The sequence below is a fragment of the Camelus bactrianus genome, chromosome 21 (assembly GCF_048773025.1).
Source record: "Camelus bactrianus isolate YW-2024 breed Bactrian camel chromosome 21, ASM4877302v1, whole genome shotgun sequence".
Lineage (NCBI taxonomy): Eukaryota > Metazoa > Chordata > Mammalia > Artiodactyla > Camelidae > Camelus > Camelus bactrianus.
Genome location: NC_133559.1, coordinates 12,082,438 through 12,106,570, shown reverse-complemented (window position 1 = coordinate 12,106,570; position 24,133 = coordinate 12,082,438). Strand labels below are relative to the sequence as shown.

At 61.4% G+C, this 24,133-nt stretch overlaps 15 non-coding genes across 15 annotated transcripts; 9 read left to right on the top strand and 6 right to left on the bottom strand.

Moving 5' to 3' along the window:
* Positions 1-1,670: 1,670 nt before the first annotated feature.
* Positions 1,671-1,741, bottom strand: TRNAG-GCC (transfer RNA glycine (anticodon GCC)). Its single transcript has one exon. It is a non-coding gene; the product is annotated as a tRNA-Gly (tRNA).
* A 1,071-nt stretch (positions 1,742-2,812) lies between these two features.
* On the bottom strand, positions 2,813-2,895 carry TRNAL-CAG (transfer RNA leucine (anticodon CAG)). The gene has a single exon. It is a non-coding gene; the product is annotated as a tRNA-Leu (tRNA).
* Positions 2,896-3,492: 597 nt separating this feature from the next.
* TRNAD-GUC (transfer RNA aspartic acid (anticodon GUC)) lies at positions 3,493-3,564 on the top strand. The gene has a single exon. It is a non-coding gene; the product is annotated as a tRNA-Asp (tRNA).
* A 714-nt stretch (positions 3,565-4,278) lies between these two features.
* On the top strand, positions 4,279-4,350 carry TRNAG-UCC (transfer RNA glycine (anticodon UCC)). Its single transcript has one exon. It is a non-coding gene; the product is annotated as a tRNA-Gly (tRNA).
* Positions 4,351-4,641: 291 nt separating this feature from the next.
* Positions 4,642-4,713, top strand: TRNAE-CUC (transfer RNA glutamic acid (anticodon CUC)). Its single transcript has one exon. It is a non-coding gene; the product is annotated as a tRNA-Glu (tRNA).
* Positions 4,714-10,015: 5,302 nt separating this feature from the next.
* Positions 10,016-10,086, bottom strand: TRNAG-GCC (transfer RNA glycine (anticodon GCC)). The gene has a single exon. It is a non-coding gene; the product is annotated as a tRNA-Gly (tRNA).
* A 1,077-nt stretch (positions 10,087-11,163) lies between these two features.
* On the bottom strand, positions 11,164-11,246 carry TRNAL-CAG (transfer RNA leucine (anticodon CAG)). The gene has a single exon. It is a non-coding gene; the product is annotated as a tRNA-Leu (tRNA).
* A 597-nt stretch (positions 11,247-11,843) lies between these two features.
* On the top strand, positions 11,844-11,915 carry TRNAD-GUC (transfer RNA aspartic acid (anticodon GUC)). Its single transcript has one exon. It is a non-coding gene; the product is annotated as a tRNA-Asp (tRNA).
* A 714-nt stretch (positions 11,916-12,629) lies between these two features.
* Positions 12,630-12,701, top strand: TRNAG-UCC (transfer RNA glycine (anticodon UCC)). Its single transcript has one exon. It is a non-coding gene; the product is annotated as a tRNA-Gly (tRNA).
* A 291-nt stretch (positions 12,702-12,992) lies between these two features.
* TRNAE-CUC (transfer RNA glutamic acid (anticodon CUC)) lies at positions 12,993-13,064 on the top strand. The gene has a single exon. It is a non-coding gene; the product is annotated as a tRNA-Glu (tRNA).
* A 5,298-nt stretch (positions 13,065-18,362) lies between these two features.
* TRNAG-GCC (transfer RNA glycine (anticodon GCC)) lies at positions 18,363-18,433 on the bottom strand. The gene has a single exon. It is a non-coding gene; the product is annotated as a tRNA-Gly (tRNA).
* A 1,077-nt stretch (positions 18,434-19,510) lies between these two features.
* TRNAL-CAG (transfer RNA leucine (anticodon CAG)) lies at positions 19,511-19,593 on the bottom strand. The gene has a single exon. It is a non-coding gene; the product is annotated as a tRNA-Leu (tRNA).
* A 597-nt stretch (positions 19,594-20,190) lies between these two features.
* TRNAD-GUC (transfer RNA aspartic acid (anticodon GUC)) lies at positions 20,191-20,262 on the top strand. The gene has a single exon. It is a non-coding gene; the product is annotated as a tRNA-Asp (tRNA).
* A 714-nt stretch (positions 20,263-20,976) lies between these two features.
* On the top strand, positions 20,977-21,048 carry TRNAG-UCC (transfer RNA glycine (anticodon UCC)). Its single transcript has one exon. It is a non-coding gene; the product is annotated as a tRNA-Gly (tRNA).
* A 291-nt stretch (positions 21,049-21,339) lies between these two features.
* On the top strand, positions 21,340-21,411 carry TRNAE-CUC (transfer RNA glutamic acid (anticodon CUC)). The gene has a single exon. It is a non-coding gene; the product is annotated as a tRNA-Glu (tRNA).
* The last annotated feature ends 2,722 nt before the right edge of the window (positions 21,412-24,133 follow it).

Below are 24,133 nucleotides of genomic sequence, written 5' to 3'. Positions count from 1 at the left end.
AACACAGGGAACGATCTTCAGTGTCCTGGAATACCCTATAATGGAAAATAATCTGTAAATACAGTATACATTCTAAACCGAATCACTTTGCTGTGTACTTGAAACTAATACGGTCTTAGAAATCAACTACACTTCAACGACAACGAAAACAACAATGAAGGCACCAATGGAGAGTTACCATATGATCCAGCCGTCCCCATCCTGAGTATGTATGCGGAAAACACAAAACCTCTAATTGGGAAAGATACGTACACCTCAACGTTCATAGCAGCACCGTGGGCCATAGCCATGACAGGGGAAAAAATCTCAGGTGTCAATCCGTGGATGATTGGCTTAAGGAAATATGAGATATAGATAAGTAGATAGATAGAGAGATCGATCGATAGATATCGATAGAAAAACAGATAGATAAGAGAGAGAGGGATTTTCAATGTATTAAAATCAATCTCGTGGAATATTACTCAGCCATAAAAAAGCATGAGATCTTGTCATTTGCAGCAACACGGATGGACCTAGAGAGCACCGAACCTAGTATAATAAGTCAGACAGAAGGACAAAAATACATACATGTGGAATCCAAACAATAGTACAAGTGAACCTCTGTGCAAAACAGAAACAGATTCACACAGAGAGAGAACAAACTTACAGTTACCCAAGGGGAACGTGTAGGCGAGGGATCAATTAGGAGCTGGTGTTAGCGGGTAGGAACAACAGGATTTACGGTACAGCACCGAGAAGTATATTCAACGTCTCGTAATTACCTGTAACGGAAAGTAACGATCTATATGCGTATACATACACATGTATAGAAAAGATAATCAGTTTACTGTACCCCTGAAAATAACACAATACTGTAAATCAACTATACGTCTATTAAAATGAAAATTCAAAAAAAAATAAAAATTAAACAAAGAGGCCAAACGGACACACGCAAGGGCAGAACCGTTGACAAAGTAGGATTTGATGGTGCTGGGGGGTGGTGTCGCTAGGTGGGGTGCCAGTGGTGGGAGGAGGGCTTCAGGGGAGGGGGTGGTGTTTGTTGTTGGGGTGTTGGTGGTGATGGTGGTTTTAGTGGTGGGGGAGCGGGCGGGTGTTCGAAAAATATTTCGGCTGAGGGACGTAAAGTGAACATAGAGTGCACTCTGCCCTGATATTGTGGAATTCCTCTTTGGAATTCCTCATGCAGGATAACGCTTTGGGGACACTCCTGGGGAGTGCAATGTAGCCCTCCCAGGGGCGGCAGCTTTTCGGTTCCTGGTTGAGCAAACACTGTGTAACTTTCCGAGTGTGGGGAGAGTGAGGCAGAGAGCGGGGAAGCGCGGTGAAACGTGAAGAGGTGGGGCGAGCGGGTGCCAGTGTAGGGTATTCCTTCCAGTGCACCGTGTGACCCCAGCGGGATCAGGGTAAGAAAGAGAAAAGGGACAAGGAAGGTGTGTGGGCGCGAGAGTGGCTGAGCCCGCAAGGCGTCAGGTCACGGAGGCTTGGCTCTCGGGGTTGGGGTTTTCGTCCCACGGAGGGTAGGGGGCGCCGGCGTGGGCAGGACAGGAGAGGGAAGGTGTGGCGGTGGGCTGCGGGTGGGAGCATGCTGTGGTAGGACAGGTGCCTTGAGCGTGGGAGAGGGGAAGCCTAGCTCCGCTGTGGGCTGCGGGACCAAAAGGGGACTGGGTCGCTGCATGGGCCGGGAATCGAACCCGGGCCTCCCGCGTGGCAGGCGAGAATTCTACCACTGAACCACCCATGCACCGATGGCCGCCGCCGCCCGACGCCGCCCCAGCGGCGCTCGCCGCCAACCGCCAGACACTGGTGGTTCGCTGCTCGCCCATGGACATCCGCTCCATGTGAGCAGGAGGCGGTGAGTGACCTGAAGAAGAGGCTCCGGGGGAACGGGGAGGACCCCCAGGGCGAGGCGCGGTCGGAGGGAAGGAGGGACGCAGGGACGGAGGCGGACTCGGCCCAACCTGCGCTTCCGAATCTGCCGTCCAGGGCCGCCGACAGACTGTCAGTGTCGCCGGAGGAAGCCAGGAACCGGACCCAGCCTGGCCTGCGCCCGAATTCCAGTCAGGGCAGGCGACGCGTGGCAGGTGCGGCTGAGCTCCGACGCTCCTCACAGCGACCGCCGGCCCTGGCCCAAAGTCCCTCTGGCGCCTGGCTTTCTCGCTCGTGCCGGGCGTTGGCGGGCAGCAGGCTGGAGAGGGGATGCGAGCTCGGGCTGTGAGGAGACAGCGAGTGTGGGACATGGGCGCCTGGGAGCGGCGCCGCCGCCGCCGCCGCCGCCGCCGCCGCCGCCGCGCCAATGACCAGCGCTGTCTGAGCCTGGCTTCTGCGCTCCTGCCGGCCGCTCTCCCGAAGGGTCCCGCTCCGGTGCGTTGGTCGTGAGGAGGAGCACTTTGGCAGAGTGGCTGCTGGCTCGTGGGCAGCCGTCTGAGGGAGCGCGCCGGGGTGTGGCTGGGTCCGGCCGGGGCAGCGGCTTCTCGCGTGTACATGCGCTGTGGCGCCAAGGTGGGTGAAAGAAGTGCCGCGAAGGCCTGCACTGCGAAGGCGAGGAGGGCGTGTGTCCTGAACGGCAGTTTCCAGAGGGTTCCCCCTGGGCTGTTTCCGTGAGGCCGGCGCACAGGACTGGGCAGGAAGAGCAGCTGTGGCTGAGGAGGTCCTGCGTGTGAGAGGCGTCGTGTGGGTGTCGCGTCGAGGGGGCCGGAGTCTGGGGAGCTGGCAAGAGTGCGAGGCAGGAACGGAGTGTGAGGCGGTAGGGTGTTGTCCAGGCCCGGGACGGGCCGGGTGCAGCATTTGTTGGGCGGGCCAAAAAAGGCTGGCTTGTCAGGAGTGGGATTCGAACCCACGCCTCCAGGGGAGACTGCGACCTGAACGCAGCGCCTTAGACCGCTCGGCCATCCTGACGGCGGGCCTGGGCGCGTCGCCGCTCGGCTGGCTGGGACCCGACGCGACGCGGACACCGATGCCCTTGGCCCGACGCGGTGCTCTGCGCCAGGGGGCGGCCGTCCGGCTGCGCGACGGACCGGGCGCGCGCCGGCCAACGGGGCAGCGAGGCCAGCCGTCGCGCCCGGCTCCGCCGCCGCCGCCCCCTCGCCCACCCCTGGCCCGGGACCCAGCCGTGTGCCGCGTCCGGCCAGCTTCTGCCGCCGGCCGCGCCCACCCCTCCGCCTCTTCTCCCGGGACGTGGCACGGCGAGCGCCCACCTCCTCCTCACAGCCTTGCTTGAGCTCTCCGGCCCCCTCGGGCCCCCCTCCTCACGGCGCGATCCTGGCGTCGGGGGCTATAGGCAGCGCGCACTGGGAGTTTCCAGCGCCACGCGGATCCGTGTCCCTGGCGGGGTCCCGGGCTGCCTCCTTGCATGACGCGTTTGGTGTGGTGTCGGGTCAGGTCGGGTCGGGTCGGGCACGTGGCGGGCGCCCGTGGTGGGCAGAGGGCCGAGGGCAGGGGGTAGGCGTCTGCAGGCAGCCGGAGAGCAGTCGGGCGCCCGTGTGGCCGCCGCCGTCCTCGTTAGTATAGTGGTGAGTATCCCCGCCTGTCACGCGGGAGACCGGGGTTCGATTCCCCGACGGGGAGGCCACACGCCCCTTTTTGGTGGCTGGCGCCGCTCTCTGTCCAGCCGCCTGGCCCCAACGGCCCTTCTTCTCGTCCCTCCGCCCTCCAGCGGGGCCTGCCCACCCTCGACCGCCTCCAGCCCTCCACCCCTGCAACCCCTTGCCCGTCCTCCTCGCCGGGCGCTCGGGCGCCACGGCCGAGCGAGGGCCTCCTCTCGACCCCACAAGCGCCCGGCGACATTGCGGCCCGCCCACAGTGGCTGCCGCAGTGGGCTCCTTGCGACGCGACGCACACCTGCACAGCTTCACGGCTGCCGGGACGGGTGTGGGGCGGATGAGTCCCGTCCCCTTTCGGTGCCGGGGAGTGGCCTCGCCCAACAGCCGTTGGAGAAGGGCTTTGGCGAGCGGGGAACCAGAGGTGGCGTGCCCGCGGAGGGGGGCGGGCCGCGGCGTGCAGCCGAGGGCCCGGCAGCAGCAAGGCAGCGACAGCGCGCCCCCACCCCGCCCCCCGCCCCAGAAGCGTTCGGGCCGGGGGCGAGGGCAGCTGCGTAGGGCTGGAGCGGTTGAGGCGCCCGGGGCGGCCGACGGTGGCGCCTGACGCAGCGCAGAGCTGCTGGCGGACGGGGCGTCGGGGCCGGGCTGCGCCCGGCCGCCGCAGGGGCAGCGGCGGCGGCGGCGGCGAGACCGCGCTCCGGCGAGCCCGGGGCCGGCGTGTCGGGGCGGCCCGGGCTGTGCAGCGTTGGTGGTATAGTGGTGAGCATAGCTGCCTTCCAAGCAGTTGACCCGGGTTCGATTCCCGGCCAACGCAGCGGGCCCATCTTTTGCCGAGCTCCACGGCCGGCCCTCCCGCCCGGGGCCCGTGAGGGAGAGCCGGGAGCTGGGCGCAGAAAAGAGGGAGCTAGGTGGCCTGCGGCTTCTCGCGCGTGTGCGGGAAGGAGGCGCGCAGTGTTTTGAGGGTGCCAGCAAGCAGGAAGAACGCTAGGGCACGTGGCTTGCCAGGGGCGGAGGGCGGCTGGACGTGGAAAGGCCGGGCCTTGGCGCCAAGGCAGCGCCCAGTGGCTGGGTCGAGCAGAGGCAGGCCAGACGCGGAGCCCGACGCTCCCTGGTGGTCTAGTGGTTAGGATTCGGCGCTCTCACCGCCGCGGCCCGGGTTCGATTCCCGGTCAGGGAAGCATTTCTTCTTCCTCTCCGCCTACCAACCTCCCCAGCGCGTCCACAAACACTCCGCCCCCACCCCACCACCACCCCCCTTTTAGCCCACGCACCAAGCCAACTCGTCCGCTCCTTCTCCCCCGCCCCGTGACCTCAGCGCCCCGACAAGAGCCACCCGGTACCCTCCACCTGCAGCCCCAGGCCCTGGCGTGCAACCTCCACCCTCGTGCCCCGCCAAAACTTTCGGCCTCGCGCGCCCACCCACTCGAGGCCTTCGGCGACGACTCCTGCTCCGACGCTTGCCCCAGCCCCAAACACGACTGGCCGGCGCAGCCGTGGCCACGAGCGTGCTTGGACTCTCAAGCGGCACTGCTTCCGCCACCACAATCCTCGCGGCTGACAAGCCACCCTCTCTTCCCAGCTCAGGCGGTGGTGCTGCTGCTTGTGCTGGTGGTGCTGCTGGTGCTGCTGGTGACGGTGCTGGTGGCCGTGGTGGACAGGGTGCTGGCGATGGCGCTGCAGGTTGTGGCGGCGGCGGCGGTGGTGGTGGTTGGCGGCATCACTGGTGGCCGCGTCGACGGAAAGCGGAAGGCGCGGGAGAGGGCCCTCCGTCTCCAAGTTGGGCCACTTGCCGGGACTGGCCGTCCCTTACGTCTCCTTTCAAGCCAGCGACCAGTCCCGATGGCTTACCTGCTGCGTGCCAGCTCCTGGGCCGCCCTCGAAGCCCGTGGGCCTGTCGTTGGCCTTCAAGGACGCGGGGGTCTTGAACCGCGCAGGGGAGCAGACAGGCTGCCGGGAGGCGGAGGTGTGAAAAGGAACCTGGCCACGTGCTTGTAGTTGGTCGAAAGGGCAGTGGAGGTGAGAAAGCAGGCAGAAACCGGATGCCGCCCGGGAAACTTTAGCTATGCAAGTGGGAGGGTGTGGAGACAGATGCGTGGCAGGGTGGACTACCAGCCAACATGGTATTCGGATTGCATTACCGGTACTCTCAGTCCTGTCACAGAGAGGCAAGAACGTTACCGACGATACCTCCCCCTCCACTAACAGCAAACACACACACACACACACACACACGGACACGCGCGCGCACACACACACACACATACACACACACCAGAGTCACACACACACACACACATGCACCACTCACCTGGCTATGACTTCTAATATTCCCCATTCCCACGTTACTATCTATTATTGGATGGACTCCATCCCTCTCTTCAGCCTGTCTTCACCTTCTCCTATGGATTCTGGCCATGGTGAATCACCGACCTCGGTCTCCTCTCAGGCCAGGCTTGGGCGCGTCTGTCAGCAAAGGGTTTGGTGTGCGGTTCACAGCTTGTTTCCTTCAGAGGCAGAGTGGACAGCCGATGAGCTGCAGCGTTTGGCGGTGGCAGTATAGTCGCTGGATTTAGACCAAGCCGGTTCCCCTGTGGAAGGGAGCCCCTGTCGGCATATGGGTGCATCCCATCACCGCAGGCGCTTTCGTCAACGCCCTTGTGGGTGTGTTCGGGGTGAGTGTGGGTGGGCGAGAGTACGGGGTGAAGGTGTTTGTCGCCGTGGTTGGGGGCCACACCACGAGGCTTAGGGAACAGAGCCAGACGACCCCATAGAGAAGGGCCGGCCTTGAGCCTCGGGTTGGGAGGTGGCAGGACGAGTCCAGGGCACTGGGTGGAGCGCAGGTGCGAAGGAGAGGAGTGGGGCTTGCGGGGAACTGGCTAGGAGAGTAGTTGGCCACTCAGGCAGGGGCTCTGCCGAAGCTTGGGCCCGCGATTGCCCTTGGCCCCCCAATTGCGTGCGATGTGCGGGTGGGTCCGATGTAGGGAAGAGGGTGGCCATGGAGTAGGAGTGGGTCTGAGGAGCCCGTGGGAGGCCAGGAGTGGCGGAAGTGAGTCTTCTGCACCGGATGTGTGAGAGAGGGGCTGGGGAACTAGGGGTTGGTGGCGGGTAGAGGGGAGCGAGCCTGGAGTCTTCGAGGAAGGGCAGATAGCAAGCAGGGGGGTGAGTGGGCTGTGGTACGAGGACGATGGTGGGAGAGGACCCCAGCGGGGCGGTGGGTGAGAGGGCGAGACAGGTGGGCTGTGCTTTGAGGTGGTCAGGCTAACCAGGGGGCTGGGGCTGGGGCAGCAGGGTAGGAAGCAGGCAAGGGAAGGACAGAAACAAGGGTAGGGGACAGGGTCTAGGCGAGGTCTGAATTGAGTGGGGCATTCTACAGCCCCAGAGACACAGATTACCTCATCAGGAAACACTTTCAATCCGTCAAGCCTCAAGTCTGAGTGTGTGTGTGTGTGTGTGTGTGTGTGTGTGTGTGTGTCTGTATGTGTGTGTGTGTGTCTGTGTGTCTGTGTGTCTGTGTGTCTGTGTGTGTGGCGGGGTGTGGAGCCTAGGGGATGTGGTTGGGGAGAGTGGCAGGTGAGGATGGAGTCGAGAAGTAAAGAGGCCACAAAGGAGAGCTACCATATGATCCAGCAACCCCACTGCAGGGTATAGATGTGGGAAAGATGAAACCTCCGCTTCGAACAGATACAAGCACCGCACCCCTCCTCCACATTCCTAGCAGCACTATTTGCAATTGCTGAGACCCGGGATGAACCCAAGGGCCCATGAGTGGACGATGGACCTAAAAAGATGCGTTGCATAAATATACCGTAGAATATTACTCAGCCATAAAGAAGGATGGAATATTGTCATTTGAGGCCGCATGGATGGACCTAGAGTCCATCAAAGGACGTGAAGTAAGTCAGACTGAGAAAGATAAATATTATATAATATCACTTCCGGGTGGAATCTAAAACATAATAGACATGAATCTATGGACAAAACAGAAACACACTCCACAGACATCGAAAACCAACTGACGGTTATGCGAGGGGAAAGGGAAGGCTGGAGGGATCAGTTAGGAGTGTGGGATTAACAGATACACGCTACTGTGTATAAAATAGAGAAGCAACACGGACTTGCGGAATCACACAGGGAACGATCTGCAATGTCCTGGAATACCCTATGAAGGAAACTAATCTGAAAATACAATATACATACAAACCGAACCACTGTGCTGTACACCCGACCTAATACAGGACTGGAAATCAACTACACTTCAACGACAACAACAATGAAGGCACCAAAGGAGAGCTACCATATGATCCAGCAACCCCACTGCTGGGTACGTACGTGGGAAAGATGAAACCTCTACTTCGAAAGGTTACATGCACCGCCCCCCTCCTCCAGGACCTTCCTAGCAGCACTATTTGCAATAGCCGAGACCCAGAATGAACCCAAGGGCCCATGAGTGGACGGTGGACTTAAGAAGATGTGCTGTAGAAACTTACCAGAGCATATTACACAGCCCCAAAGGAGGATGAAATAGTGTCATTCGCAGCCACATGAATGGACCTAGAGTCTATCACACTGTGTGAAGTAAGGCAGTTATAGAGCAAGATAAACATTATATGATATCCACTTCCAGGTGGAACCTAAAACATAATATACACTTGTCTATGTACAAAACAGAAACACACTCGGCAGACATCGATAACCAAGTGACGGGTACGCATGGGGAAAGGGAAGAGTGGAGGGATCAGTTAGGAGTATGGGGTTAACAGATACACGCTACTGTGTACAAAATAGAGAAGCAACACGGACTTGCTGAATAACACAGGGAACGATCTTCAGTGTCCTGGAATACCCTATAATGGAAAATAATCTGTAAATACAGTATACATTCTAAACCGAATCACTTTGCTGTGTACTTGAAACTAATACGGTCTTAGAAATCAACTACACTTCAACGACAACGAAAACAACAATGAAGGCACCAATGGAGAGTTACCATATGATCCAGCCGTCCCCATCCTGAGTATGTATGCGGAAAACACAAAACCTCTAATTGGGAAAGATACGTACACCTCAACGTTCATAGCAGCACCGTGGGCCATAGCCATGACAGGGGAAAAAATCTCAGGTGTCAATCCGTGGATGATTGGCTTAAGGAAATATGAGATATAGATAAGTAGATAGATAGAGAGATCGATCGATAGATATCGATAGAAAAACAGATAGATAAGAGAGAGAGGGATTTTCAATGTATTAAAATCAATCTCGTGGAATATTACTCAGCCATAAAAAAGCATGAGATCTTGTCATTTGCAGCAACACGGATGGACCTAGAGAGCACCGAACCTAGTATAATAAGTCAGACAGAAGGACAAAAATACATACATGTGGAATCCAAACAATAGTACAAGTGAACCTCTGTGCAAAACAGAAACAGATTCACACAGAGAGAGAACAAACTTACAGTTACCCAAGGGGAACGTGTAGGCGAGGGATCAATTAGGAGCTGGTGTTAGCGGGTAGGAACAACAGGATTTACGGTACAGCACCGAGAAGTATATTCAACGTCTCGTAATTACCTGTAACGGAAAGTAACGATCTATATGCGTATACATACACATGTATAGAAAAGATAATCAGTTTACTGTACCCCTGAAAATAACACAATACTGTAAATCAACTATACGTCTATTAAAATGAAAATTCAAAAAAAAATAAAAATTAAACAAAGAGGCCAAACGGACACACGCAAGGGCAGAACCGTTGACAAAGTAGGATTTGATGGTGCTGGGGGGTGGTGTCGCTAGGTGGGGTGCCAGTGGTGGGAGGAGGGCTTCAGGGGAGGGGGTGGTGTTTGTTGTTGGGGTGTTGGTGGTGATGGTGGTTTTAGTGGTGGGGGAGCGGGCGGGTGTTCGAAAAATATTTCGGCTGAGGGACGTAAAGTGAACATAGAGTGCACTCTGCCCTGATATTGTGGAATTCCTCTTTGGAATTCCTCATGCAGGATAACGCTTTGGGGACACTCCTGGGGAGTGCAATGTAGCCCTCCCAGGGGCGGCAGCTTTTCGGTTCCTGGTTGAGCAAACACTGTGTAACTTTCCGAGTGTGGGGAGAGTGAGGCAGAGAGCGGGGAAGCGCGGTGAAACGTGAAGAGGTGGGGCGAGCGGGTGCCAGTGTAGGGTATTCCTTCCAGTGCACCGTGTGACCCCAGCGGGATCAGGGTAAGAAAGAGAAAAGGGACAAGGAAGGTGTGTGGGCGCGAGAGTGGCTGAGCCCGCAAGGCGTCAGGTCACGGAGGCTTGGCTCTCGGGGTTGGGGTTTTCGTCCCACGGAGGGTAGGGGGCGCCGGCGTGGGCAGGACAGGAGAGGGAAGGTGTGGCGGTGGGCTGCGGGTGGGAGCATGCTGTGGTAGGACAGGTGCCTTGAGCGTGGGAGAGGGGAAGCCTAGCTCCGCTGTGGGCTGTGGGACCAAAAGGGGACTGGGTCGCTGCATGGGCCGGGAATCGAACCCGGGCCTCCCGCGTGGCAGGCGAGAATTCTACCACTGAACCACCCATGCACCGATGGCCGCCGCCGCCCGACGCCGCCCCAGCGGCGCTCGCCGCCAACCGCCAGACACTGGTGGTTCGCTGCTCGCCCATGGACATCCGCTCCATGTGAGCAGGAGGCGGTGAGTGACCTGAAGAAGAGGCTCCGGGGGAACGGGGAGGACCCCCAGGGCGAGGCGCGGTCGGAGGGAAGGAGGGACGCAGGGACGGAGGCGGACTCGGCCCAACCTGCGCTTCCGAATCTGCCGTCCAGGGCCGCCGACAGACTGTCAGTGTCGCCGGAGGAAGCCAGGAACCGGACCCAGCCTGGCCTGCGCCCGAATTCCAGTCAGGGCAGGCGACGCGTGGCAGGTGCGGCTGAGCTCCGACGCTCCTCACAGCGACCGCCGGCCCTGGCCCAAAGTCCCTCTGGCGCCTGGCTTTCTCGCTCGTGCCGGGCGTTGGCGGGCAGCAGGCTGGAGAGGGGATGCGAGCTCGGGCTGTGAGGAGACAGCGAGTGTGGGACATGGGCGCCTGGGAGCGGCGCCGCCGCCGCCGCCGCCGCCGCCGCCGCCGCCGCCGCCGCGCCAATGACCAGCGCTGTCTGAGCCTGGCTTCTGCGCTCCTGCCGGCCGCTCTCCCGAAGGGTCCCGCTCCGGTGCGTTGGTCGTGAGGAGGAGCACTTTGGCAGAGTGGCTGCTGGCTCGTGGGCAGCCGTCTGAGGGAGCGCGCCGGGGTGTGGCTGGGTCCGGCCGGGGCAGCGGCTTCTCGCGTGTACATGCGCTGTGGCGCCAAGGTGGGTGAAAGAAGTGCCGCGAAGGCCTGCACTGCGAAGGCGAGGAGGGCGTGTGTCCTGAACGGCAGTTTCCAGAGGGTTCCCCCTGGGCTGTTTCCGTGAGGCCGGCGCACAGGACTGGGCAGGAAGAGCAGCTGTGGCTGAGGAGGTCCTGCGTGTGAGAGGCGTCGTGTGGGTGTCGCGTCGAGGGGGCCGGAGTCTGGGGAGCTGGCAAGAGTGCGAGGCAGGAACGGAGTGTGAGGCGGTAGGGTGTTGTCCAGGCCCGGGACGGGCCGGGTGCAGCATTTGTTGGGCGGGCCAAAAAAGGCTGGCTTGTCAGGAGTGGGATTCGAACCCACGCCTCCAGGGGAGACTGCGACCTGAACGCAGCGCCTTAGACCGCTCGGCCATCCTGACGGCGGGCCTGGGCGCGTCGCCGCTCGGCTGGCTGGGACCCGACGCGACGCGGACACCGATGCCCTTGGCCCGACGCGGTGCTCTGCGCCAGGGGGCGGCCGTCCGGCTGCGCGACGGACCGGGCGCGCGCCGGCCAACGGGGCAGCGAGGCCAGCCGTCGCGCCCGGCTCCGCCGCCGCCGCCCCCTCGCCCACCCCTGGCCCGGGACCCAGCCGTGTGCCGCGTCCGGCCAGCTTCTGCCGCCGGCCGCGCCCACCCCTCCGCCTCTTCTCCCGGGACGTGGCACGGCGAGCGCCCACCTCCTCCTCACAGCCTTGCTTGAGCTCTCCGGCCCCCTCGGGCCCCCCTCCTCACGGCGCGATCCTGGCGTCGGGGGCTATAGGCAGCGCGCACTGGGAGTTTCCAGCGCCACGCGGATCCGTGTCCCTGGCGGGGTCCCGGGCTGCCTCCTTGCATGACGCGTTTGGTGTGGTGTCGGGTCAGGTCGGGTCGGGTCGGGCACGTGGCGGGCGCCCGTGGTGGGCAGAGGGCCGAGGGCAGGGGGTAGGCGTCTGCAGGCAGCCGGAGAGCAGTCGGGCGCCCGTGTGGCCGCCGCCGTCCTCGTTAGTATAGTGGTGAGTATCCCCGCCTGTCACGCGGGAGACCGGGGTTCGATTCCCCGACGGGGAGGCCACACGCCCCTTTTTGGTGGCTGGCGCCGCTCTCTGTCCAGCCGCCTGGCCCCAACGGCCCTTCTTCTCGTCCCTCCGCCCTCCAGCGGGGCCTGCCCACCCTCGACCGCCTCCAGCCCTCCACCCCTGCAACCCCTTGCCCGTCCTCCTCGCCGGGCGCTCGGGCGCCACGGCCGAGCGAGGGCCTCCTCTCGACCCCACAAGCGCCCGGCGACATTGCGGCCCGCCCACAGTGGCTGCCGCAGTGGGCTCCTTGCGACGCGACGCACACCTGCACAGCTTCACGGCTGCCGGGACGGGTGTGGGGCGGATGAGTCCCGTCCCCTTTCGGTGCCGGGGAGTGGCCTCGCCCAACAGCCGTTGGAGAAGGGCTTTGGCGAGCGGGGAACCAGAGGTGGCGTGCCCGCGGAGGGGGGCGGGCCGCGGCGTGCAGCCGAGGGCCCGGCAGCAGCAAGGCAGCGACAGCGCGCCCCCACCCCGCCCCCCGCCCCAGAAGCGTTCGGGCCGGGGGCGAGGGCAGCTGCGTAGGGCTGGAGCGGTTGAGGCGCCCGGGGCGGCCGACGGTGGCGCCTGACGCAGCGCAGAGCTGCTGGCGGACGGGGCGTCGGGGCCGGGCTGCGCCCGGCCGCCGCAGGGGCAGCGGCGGCGGCGGCGGCGAGACCGCGCTCCGGCGAGCCCGGGGCCGGCGTGTCGGGGCGGCCCGGGCTGTGCAGCGTTGGTGGTATAGTGGTGAGCATAGCTGCCTTCCAAGCAGTTGACCCGGGTTCGATTCCCGGCCAACGCAGCGGGCCCATCTTTTGCCGAGCTCCACGGCCGGCCCTCCCGCCCGGGGCCCGTGAGGGAGAGCCGGGAGCTGGGCGCAGAAAAGAGGGAGCTAGGTGGCCTGCGGCTTCTCGCGCGTGTGCGGGAAGGAGGCGCGCAGTGTTTTGAGGGTGCCAGCAAGCAGGAAGAACGCTAGGGCACGTGGCTTGCCAGGGGCGGAGGGCGGCTGGACGTGGAAAGGCCGGGCCTTGGCGCCAAGGCAGCGCCCAGTGGCTGGGTCGAGCAGAGGCAGGCCAGACGCGGAGCCCGACGCTCCCTGGTGGTCTAGTGGTTAGGATTCGGCGCTCTCACCGCCGCGGCCCGGGTTCGATTCCCGGTCAGGGAAGCATTTCTTCTTCCTCTCCGCCTACCAACCTCCCCAGCGCGTCCACAAACACTCCGCCCCCACCCCACCACCACCCCCCTTTTAGCCCACGCACCAAGCCAACTCGTCCGCTCCTTCTCCCCCGCCCCGTGACCTCAGCGCCCCGACAAGAGCCACCCGGTACCCTCCACCTGCAGCCCCAGGCCCTGGCGTGCAACCTCCACCCTCGTGCCCCGCCAAAACTTTCGGCCTCGCGCGCCCACCCACTCGAGGCCTTCGGCGACGACTCCTGCTCCGACGCTTGCCCCAGCCCCAAACACGACTGGCCGGCGCAGCCGTGGCCACGAGCGTGCTTGGACTCTCAAGCGGCACTGCTTCCGCCACCACAATCCTCGCGGCTGACAAGCCACCCTCTCTTCCCAGCTCAGGCGGTGGTGCTGCTGCTTGTGCTGGTGGTGCTGCTGGTGCTGCTGGTGACGGTGCTGGTGGCCGTGGTGGACAGGGTGCTGGCGATGGCGCTGCAGGTTGTGGCGGCGGCGGCGGTGGTGGTGGTTGGCGGCATCACTGGTGGCCGCGTCGACGGAAAGCGGAAGGCGCGGGAGAGGGCCCTCCGTCTCCAAGTTGGGCCACTTGCCGGGACTGGCCGTCCCTTACGTCTCCTTTCAAGCCAGCGACCAGTCCCGATGGCTTACCTGCTGCGTGCCAGCTCCTGGGCCGCCCTCGAAGCCCGTGGGCCTGTCGTTGGCCTTCAAGGACGCGGGGGTCTTGAACCGCGCAGGGGAGCAGACAGGCTGCCGGGAGGCGGAGGTGTGAAAAGGAACCTGGCCACGTGCTTGTAGTTGGTCGAAAGGGCAGTGGAGGTGAGAAAGCAGGCAGAAACCGGATGCCGCCCGGGAAACTTTAGCTATGCAAGTGGGAGGGTGTGGAGACAGATGCGTGGCAGGGTGGACTACCAGCCAACATGGTATTCGGATTGCATTACCGGTACTCTCAGTCCTGTCACAGAGAGGCAAGAACGTTACCGACGATACCTCCCCCTCCACTAACAGCAAACACACACACACACACACGCACACGCGCGCGCACACACACACACACATACACACACACCAGAGTCACACACACACACACACATGCACCACTCACCTGGCTATGACTTCTAATATTCCCCATTCCCACGTTACTATCTATTATTGGATGGACTCCATCCCTCTCTTCAGCCTGTCTTCACCTTCTCCTATGGATTCTGGCCATGGTGAATCACCGACCTCGGTCTCCTCTCAGGCCAGGCTTGGGCGCGTCTGTCAGCAAAGGGTTTGGTGTGCGGTTCACAGCTTGTTTCCTTCAGAGGCAGAGTGGACAGCCGATGAGCTGCAGCGTTTGGCGGTGGCAGTATAGTCGCTGGATTTAGACCAAGCCGGTTCCCCTGTGGAAGGGAGCCCCTGTCGGCATATGGGTGCATCCCATCACCGCAGGCGCTTTCGTCAACGCCCTTGTGGGTGTGTTCGGGGTGAGTGTGGGTGGGCGAGAGTACGGGGTGAAGGTGTTTGTCGCCGTGGTTGGGGGCCACACCACGAGGCTTAGGGAACAGAGCCAGACGACCCCATAGAGAAGGGCCGGCCTTGAGCCTCGGGTTGGGAGGTGGCAGGACGAGTCCAGGGCACTGGGTGGAGCGCAGGTGCGAAGGAGAGGAGTGGGGCTTGCGGGGAACTGGCTAGGAGAGTAGTTGGCCACTCAGGCAGGGGCTCTGCCGAAGCTTGGGCCCGCGATTGCCCTTGGCCCCCCAATTGCGTGCGATGTGCGGGTGGGTCCGATGTAGGGAAGAGGGTGGCCATGGAGTAGGAGTGGGTCTGAGGAGCCCGTGGGAGGCCAGGAGTGGCGGAAGTGAGTCTTCTGCACCGGATGTGTGAGAGAGGGGCTGGGGAACTAGGGGTTGGTGGCGGGTAGAGGGGAGCGAGCCTGGAGTCTTCGAGGAAGGGCAGATAGCAAGCAGGGGGGTGAGTGGGCTGTGGTACGAGGACGATGGTGGGAGAGGACCCCAGCGGGGCGGTGGGTGAGAGGGCGAGACAGGTGGGCTGTGCTTTGAGGTGGTCAGGCTAACCAGGGGGCTGGGGCTGGGGCAGCAGGGTAGGAAGCAGGCAAGGGAAGGACAGAAACAAGGGTAGGGGACAGGGTCTAGGCGAGGTCTGAATTGAGTGGGGCATTCTACAGCCCCAGAGACACAGATTACCTCATCAGGAAACACTTTCAATCCGTCAAGCCTCAAGTCTGAGTGTGTGTGTGTGTGTGTGTGTGTGTGTGTGTGTGTGTGTCTGTATGTGTGTGTGTGTGTCTGTGTGTCTGTGTGTCTGTGTGTCTGTGTGTGTGGCGGGGTGTGGAGCCTAGGGGATGTGGTTGGGGAGAGTGGCAGGTGAGGATGGAGTCGAGAAGTAAAGAGGCCACAAAGGAGAGCTACCATATGATCCAGCAACCCCACTGCAGGGTATAGATGTGGGAAAGATGAAACCTCCGCTTCGAACAGATACAAGCACCGCACCCCTCCTCCACATTCCTAGCAGCACTATTTGCAATTGCTGAGACCCGGGATGAACCCAAGGGCCCATGAGTGGACGATGGACCTAAAAAGATGCGTTGCATAAATATACCGTAGAATATTACTCAGCCATAAAGAAGGATGGAATATTGTCATTTGAGGCCGCATGGATGGACCTAGAGTCCATCAAAGGACGTGAAGTAAGTCAGACTGAGAAAGATAAATATTATATAATATCACTTCCGGGTGGAATCTAAAACATAATAGACATGAATCTATGGACAAAACAGAAACACACTCCACAGACATCGAAAACCAACTGACGGTTATGCGAGGGGAAAGGGAAGGCTGGAGGGATCAGTTAGGAGTGTGGGATTAACAGATACACGCTACTGTGTATAAAATAGAGAAGCAACACGGACTTGTGGAATCACACAGGGAACGATCTGCAATGTCCTGGAATACCCTATGAAGGAAACTAATCTGAAAATACAATATACATACAAACCGAACCACTGTGCTGTACACCCGACCTAATACAGGACTGGAAATCAACTACACTTCAACGACAACAACAATGAAGGCACCAAAGGAGAGCTACCATATGATCCAGCAACCCCACTGCTGGGTACGTACGTGGGAAAGATGAAACCTCTACTTCGAAAGGTTACATGCACCGCCCCCCTCCTCCAGGACCTTCCTAGCAGCACTATTTGCAATAGCCGAGACCCAGAATGAACCCAAGGGCCCATGAGTGGACGGTGGACTTAAGAAGATGTGCTGTAGAAACTTACCAGAGCATATTACACAGCCCCAAAGGAGGATGAAATAGTGTCATTCGCAGCCACATGAATGGACCTAGAGTCTATCACACTGTGTGAAGTAAGGCAGTTATAGAGCAAGATAAACATTATATGATATCCACTTCCAGGTGGAACCTAAAACATAATATACACTTGTCTATGTACAAAACAGAAACACACTCGGCAGACATCGATAACCAAGTGACGGGTACGCATGGGGAAAGGGAAGAGTGGAGGGATCAGTTAGGAGTATGGGGTTAACAGATACACGCTACTGTGTACAAAATAGAGAAGCAACACGGACTTGCTGAATAACACAGGGAACGATCTTCAGTGTCCTGGAATACCCTATAATGGAAAATAATCTGTAAATACAGTATACATTCTAAACCGAATCACTTTGCTGTGTACTTGAAACTAATACGGTCTTAGAAATCAACTACACTTCAACGACAACGAAAACAACAATGAAGGCACCAATGGAGAGTTACCATATGATCCAGCCGTCCCCATCCTGAGTATGTATGCGGAAAACACAAAACCTCTAATTGGGAAAGATACGTACACCTCAACGTTCATAGCAGCACCGTGGGCCATAGCCATGACAGGGGAAAAAATCTCAGGTGTCAATCCGTGGATGATTGGCTTAAGGAAATATGAGATATAGATAAGTAGATAGATAGAGAGATCGATCGATAGATATCGATAGAAAAACAGATAGATAAGAGAGAGAGGGATTTTCAATGTATTAAAATCAATCTCGTGGAATATTACTCAGCCATAAAAAAGCATGAGATCTTGTCATTTGCAGCAACACGGATGGACCTAGAGAGCACCGAACCTAGTATAATAAGTCAGACAGAAGGACAAAAATACATACATGTGGAATCCAAACAATAGTACAAGTGAACCTCTGTGCAAAACAGAAACAGATTCACACAGAGAGAGAACAAACTTACAGTTACCCAAGGGGAACGTGTAGGCGAGGGATCAATTAGGAGCTGGTGTTAGCGGGTAGGAACAACAGGATTTACGGTACAGCACCGAGAAGTATATTCAACGTCTCGTAATTACCTGTAACGGAAAGTAACGATCTATATGCGTATACATACACATGTATAGAAAAGATAATCAGTTTACTGTACCCCTGAAAATAACACAATACTGTAAATCAACTATACGTCTATTAAAATGAAAATTCAAAAAAAAATAAAAATTAAACAAAGAGGCCAAACGGACACACGCAAGGGCAGAACCGTTGACAAAGTAGGATTTGATGGTGCTGGGGGGTGGTGTCGCTAGGTGGGGTGCCAGTGGTGGGAGGAGGGCTTCAGGGGAGGGGGTGGTGTTTGTTGTTGGGGTGTTGGTGGTGATGGTGGTTTTAGTGGTGGGGGAGCGGGCGGGTGTTCGAAAAATATTTCGGCTGAGGGACGTAAAGTGAACATAGAGTGCACTCTGCCCTGATATTGTGGAATTCCTCTTTGGAATTCCTCATGCAGGATAACGCTTTGGGGACACTCCTGGGGAGTGCAATGTAGCCCTCCCAGGGGCGGCAGCTTTTCGGTTCCTGGTTGAGCAAACACTGTGTAACTTTCCGAGTGTGGGGAGAGTGAGGCAGAGAGCGGGGAAGCGCGGTGAAACGTGAAGAGGTGGGGCGAGCGGGTGCCAGTGTAGGGTATTCCTTCCAGTGCACCGTGTGACCCCAGCGGGATCAGGGTAAGAAAGAGAAAAGGGACAAGGAAGGTGTGTGGGCGCGAGAGTGGCTGAGCCCGCAAGGCGTCAGGTCACGGAGGCTTGGCTCTCGGGGTTGGGGTTTTCGTCCCACGGAGGGTAGGGGGCGCCGGCGTGGGCAGGACAGGAGAGGGAAGGTGTGGCGGTGGGCTGCGGGTGGGAGCATGCTGTGGTAGGACAGGTGCCTTGAGCGTGGGAGAGGGGAAGCCTAGCTCCGCTGTGGGCTGCGGGACCAAAAGGGGACTGGGTCGCTGCATGGGCCGGGAATCGAACCCGGGCCTCCCGCGTGGCAGGCGAGAATTCTACCACTGAACCACCCATGCACCGATGGCCGCCGCCGCCCGACGCCGCCCCAGCGGCGCTCGCCGCCAACCGCCAGACACTGGTGGTTCGCTGCTCGCCCATGGACATCCGCTCCATGTGAGCAGGAGGCGGTGAGTGACCTGAAGAAGAGGCTCCGGGGGAACGGGGAGGACCCCCAGGGCGAGGCGCGGTCGGAGGGAAGGAGGGACGCAGGGACGGAGGCGGACTCGGCCCAACCTGCGCTTCCGAATCTGCCGTCCAGGGCCGCCGACAGACTGTCAGTGTCGCCGGAGGAAGCCAGGAACCGGACCCAGCCTGGCCTGCGCCCGAATTCCAGTCAGGGCAGGCGACGCGTGGCAGGTGCGGCTGAGCTCCGACGCTCCTCACAGCGACCGCCGGCCCTGGCCCAAAGTCCCTCTGGCGCCTGGCTTTCTCGCTCGTGCCGGGCGTTGGCGGGCAGCAGGCTGGAGAGGGGATGCGAGCTCGGGCTGTGAGGAGACAGCGAGTGTGGGACATGGGCGCCTGGGAGCGGCGCCGCCGCCGCCGCCGCCGCCGCCGCCGCCGCCGCCGCCGCGCCAATGACCAGCGCTGTCTGAGCCTGGCTTCTGCGCTCCTGCCGGCCGCTCTCCCGAAGGGTCCCGCTCCGGTGCGTTGGTCGTGAGGAGGAGCACTTTGGCAGAGTGGCTGCTGGCTCGTGGGCAGCCGTCTGAGGGAGCGCGCCGGGGTGTGGCTGGGTCCGGCCGGGGCAGCGGCTTCTCGCGTGTACATGCGCTGTGGCGCCAAGGTGGGTGAAAGAAGTGCCGCGAAGGCCTGCACTGCGAAGGCGAGGAGGGCGTGTGTCCTGAACGGCAGTTTCCAGAGGGTTCCCCCTGGGCTGTTTCCGTGAGGCCGGCGCACAGGACTGGGCAGGAAGAGCAGCTGTGGCTGAGGAGGTCCTGCGTGTGAGAGGCGTCGTGTGGGTGTCGCGTCGAGGGGGCCGGAGTCTGGGGAGCTGGCAAGAGTGCGAGGCAGGAACGGAGTGTGAGGCGGTAGGGTGTTGTCCAGGCCCGGGACGGGCCGGGTGCAGCATTTGTTGGGCGGGCCAAAAAAGGCTGGCTTGTCAGGAGTGGGATTCGAACCCACGCCTCCAGGGGAGACTGCGACCTGAACGCAGCGCCTTAGACCGCTCGGCCATCCTGACGGCGGGCCTGGGCGCGTCGCCGCTCGGCTGGCTGGGACCCGACGCGACGCGGACACCGATGCCCTTGGCCCGACGCGGTGCTCTGCGCCAGGGGGCGGCCGTCCGGCTGCGCGACGGACCGGGCGCGCGCCGGCCAACGGGGCAGCGAGGCCAGCCGTCGCGCCCGGCTCCGCCGCCGCCGCCCCCTCGCCCACCCCTGGCCCGGGACCCAGCCGTGTGCCGCGTCCGGCCAGCTTCTGCCGCCGGCCGCGCCCACCCCTCCGCCTCTTCTCCCGGGACGTGGCACGGCGAGCGCCCACCTCCTCCTCACAGCCTTGCTTGAGCTCTCCGGCCCCCTCGGGCCCCCCTCCTCACGGCGCGATCCTGGCGTCGGGGGCTATAGGCAGCGCGCACTGGGAGTTTCCAGCGCCACGCGGATCCGTGTCCCTGGCGGGGTCCCGGGCTGCCTCCTTGCATGACGCGTTTGGTGTGGTGTCGGGTCAGGTCGGGTCGGGTCGGGCACGTGGCGGGCGCCCGTGGTGGGCAGAGGGCCGAGGGCAGGGGGTAGGCGTCTGCAGGCAGCCGGAGAGCAGTCGGGCGCCCGTGTGGCCGCCGCCGTCCTCGTTAGTATAGTGGTGAGTATCCCCGCCTGTCACGCGGGAGACCGGGGTTCGATTCCCCGACGGGGAGGCCACACGCCCCTTTTTGGTGGCTGGCGCCGCTCTCTGTCCAGCCGCCTGGCCCCAACGGCCCTTCTTCTCGTCCCTCCGCCCTCCAGCGGGGCCTGCCCACCCTCGACCGCCTCCAGCCCTCCACCCCTGCAACCCCTTGCCCGTCCTCCTCGCCGGGCGCTCGGGCGCCACGGCCGAGCGAGGGCCTCCTCTCGACCCCACAAGCGCCCGGCGACATTGCGGCCCGCCCACAGTGGCTGCCGCAGTGGGCTCCTTGCGACGCGACGCACACCTGCACAGCTTCACGGCTGCCGGGACGGGTGTGGGGCGGATGAGTCCCGTCCCCTTTCGGTGCCGGGGAGTGGCCTCGCCCAACAGCCGTTGGAGAAGGGCTTTGGCGAGCGGGGAACCAGAGGTGGCGTGCCCGCGGAGGGGGGCGGGCCGCGGCGTGCAGCCGAGGGCCCGGCAGCAGCAAGGCAGCGACAGCGCGCCCCCACCCCGCCCCCCGCCCCAGAAGCGTTCGGGCCGGGGGCGAGGGCAGCTGCGTAGGGCTGGAGCGGTTGAGGCGCCCGGGGCGGCCGACGGTGGCGCCTGACGCAGCGCAGAGCTGCTGGCGGACGGGGCGTCGGGGCCGGGCTGCGCCCGGCCGCCGCAGGGGCAGCGGCGGCGGCGGCGGCGAGACCGCGCTCCGGCGAGCCCGGGGCCGGCGTGTCGGGGCGGCCCGGGCTGTGCAGCGTTGGTGGTATAGTGGTGAGCATAGCTGCCTTCCAAGCAGTTGACCCGGGTTCGATTCCCGGCCAACGCAGCGGGCCCATCTTTTGCCGAGCTCCACGGCCGGCCCTCCCGCCCGGGGCCCGTGAGGGAGAGCCGGGAGCTGGGCGCAGAAAAGAGGGAGCTAGGTGGCCTGCGGCTTCTCGCGCGTGTGCGGGAAGGAGGCGCGCAGTGTTTTGAGGGTGCCAGCAAGCAGGAAGAACGCTAGGGCACGTGGCTTGCCAGGGGCGGAGGGCGGCTGGACGTGGAAAGGCCGGGCCTTGGCGCCAAGGCAGCGCCCAGTGGCTGGGTCGAGCAGAGGCAGGCCAGACGCGGAGCCCGACGCTCCCTGGTGGTCTAGTGGTTAGGATTCGGCGCTCTCACCGCCGCGGCCCGGGTTCGATTCCCGGTCAGGGAAGCATTTCTTCTTCCTCTCCGCCTACCAACCTCCCCAGCGCGTCCACAAACACTCCGCCCCCACCCCACCACCACCCCCCTTTTAGCCCACGCACCAAGCCAACTCGTCCGCTCCTTCTCCCCCGCCCCGTGACCTCAGCGCCCCGACAAGAGCCACCCGGTACCCTCCACCTGCAGCCCCAGGCCCTGGCGTGCAACCTCCACCCTCGTGCCCCGCCAAAACTTTCGGCCTCGCGCGCCCACCCACTCGAGGCCTTCGGCGACGACTCCTGCTCCGACGCTTGCCCCAGCCCCAAACACGACTGGCCGGCGCAGCCGTGGCCACGAGCGTGCTTGGACTCTCAAGCGGCACTGCTTCCGCCACCACAATCCTCGCGGCTGACAAGCCACCCTCTCTTCCCAGCTCAGGCGGTGGTGCTGCTGCTTGTGCTGGTGGTGCTGCTGGTGCTGCTGGTGACGGTGCTGGTGGCCGTGGTGGACAGGGTGCTGGCGATGGCGCTGCAGGTTGTGGCGGCGGCGGCGGTGGTGGTGGTTGGCGGCATCACTGGTGGCCGCGTCGACGGAAAGCGGAAGGCGCGGGAGAGGGCCCTCCGTCTCCAAGTTGGGCCACTTGCCGGGACTGGCCGTCCCTTACGTCTCCTTTCAAGCCAGCGACCAGTCCCGATGGCTTACCTGCTGCGTGCCAGCTCCTGGGCCGCCCTCGAAGCCCGTGGGCCTGTCGTTGGCCTTCAAGGACGCGGGGGTCTTGAACCGCGCAGGGGAGCAGACAGGCTGCCGGGAGGCGGAGGTGTGAAAAGGAACCTGGCCACGTGCTTGTAGTTGGTCGAAAGGGCAGTGGAGGTGAGAAAGCAGGCAGAAACCGGATGCCGCCCGGGAAACTTTAGCTATGCAAGTGGGAGGGTGTGGAGACAGATGCGTGGCAGGGTGGACTACCAGCCAACATGGTATTCGGATTGCATTACCGGTACTCTCAGTCCTGTCACAGAGAGGCAAGAACGTTACCGACGATACCTCCCCCTCCACTAACAGCAAACACACACACACACACACGCACACGCGCGCGCACACACACACACACATACACACACACCAGAGTCACACACACACACACACATGCACCACTCACCTGGCTATGACTTCTAATATTCCCCATTCCCACGTTACTATCTATTATTGGATGGACTCCATCCCTCTCTTCAGCCTGTCTTCACCTTCTCCTATGGATTCTGGCCATGGTGAATCACCGACCTCGGTCTCCTCTCAGGCCAGGCTTGGGCGCGTCTGTCAGCAAAGGGTTTGGTGTGCGGTTCACAGCTTGTTTCCTTCAGAGGCAGAGTGGACAGCCGATGAGCTGCAGCGTTTGGCGGTGGCAGTATAGTCGCTGGATTTAGACCAAGCCGGTTCCCCTGTGGAAGGGAGCCCCTGTCGGCATATGGGTGCATCCCATCACCGCAGGCGCTTTCGTCAACGCCCTTGTGGGTGTGTTCGGGGTGAGTGTGGGTGGGCGAGAGTACGGGGTGAAGGTGTTTGTCGCCGTGGTTGGGGGCCACACCACGAGGCTTAGGGAACAGAGCCAGACGACCCCATAGAGAAGGGCCGGCCTTGAGCCTCGGGTTGGGAGGTGGCAGGACGAGTCCAGGGCACTGGGTGGAGCGCAGGTGCGAAGGAGAGGAGTGGGGCTTGCGGGGAACTGGCTAGGAGAGTAGTTGGCCACTCAGGCAGGGGCTCTGCCGAAGCTTGGGCCCGCGATTGCCCTTGGCCCCCCAATTGCGTGCGATGTGCGGGTGGGTCCGATGTAGGGAAGAGGGTGGCCATGGAGTAGGAGTGGGTCTGAGGAGCCCGTGGGAGGCCAGGAGTGGCGGAAGTGAGTCTTCTGCACCGGATGTGTGAGAGAGGGGCTGGGGAACTAGGGGTTGGTGGCGGGTAGAGGGGAGCGAGCCTGGAGTCTTCGAGGAAGGGCAGATAGCAAGCAGGGGGGTGAGTGGGCTGTGGTACGAGGACGATGGTGGGAGAGGACCCCAGCGGGGCGGTGGGTGAGAGGGCGAGACAGGTGGGCTGTGCTTTGAGGTGGTCAGGCTAACCAGGGGGCTGGGGCTGGGGCAGCAGGGTAGGAAGCAGGCAAGGGAAGGACAGAAACAAGGGTAGGGGACAGGGTCTAGGCGAGGTCTGAATTGAGTGGGGCATTCTACAGCCCCAGAGACACAGATTACCTCATCAGGAAACACTTTCAATCCGTCAAGCCTCAAGTCTGAGTGTGTGTGTGTGTGTGTGTGTGTGTGTGTGTGTGTGTGTCTGTATGTGTGTGTGTGTGTCTGTGTGTCTGTGTGTCTGTGTGTCTGTGTGTGTGGCGGGGTGTGGAGCCTAGGGGATGTGGTTGGGGAGAGTGGCAGGTGAGGATGGAGTCGAGAAGTAAAGAGGCCACAAAGGAGAGCTACCATATGATCCAGCAACCCCACTGCAGGGTATAGATGTGGGAAAGATGAAACCTCCGCTTCGAACAGATACAAGCACCGCACCCCTCCTCCACATTCCTAGCAGCACTATTTGCAATTGCTGAGACCCGGGATGAACCCAAGGGCCCATGAGTGGACGATGGACCTAAAAAGATGCGTTGCATAAATATACCGTAGAATATTACTCAGCCATAAAGAAGGATGGAATATTGTCATTTGAGGCCGCATGGATGGACCTAGAGTCCATCAAAGGACGTGAAGTAAGTCAGA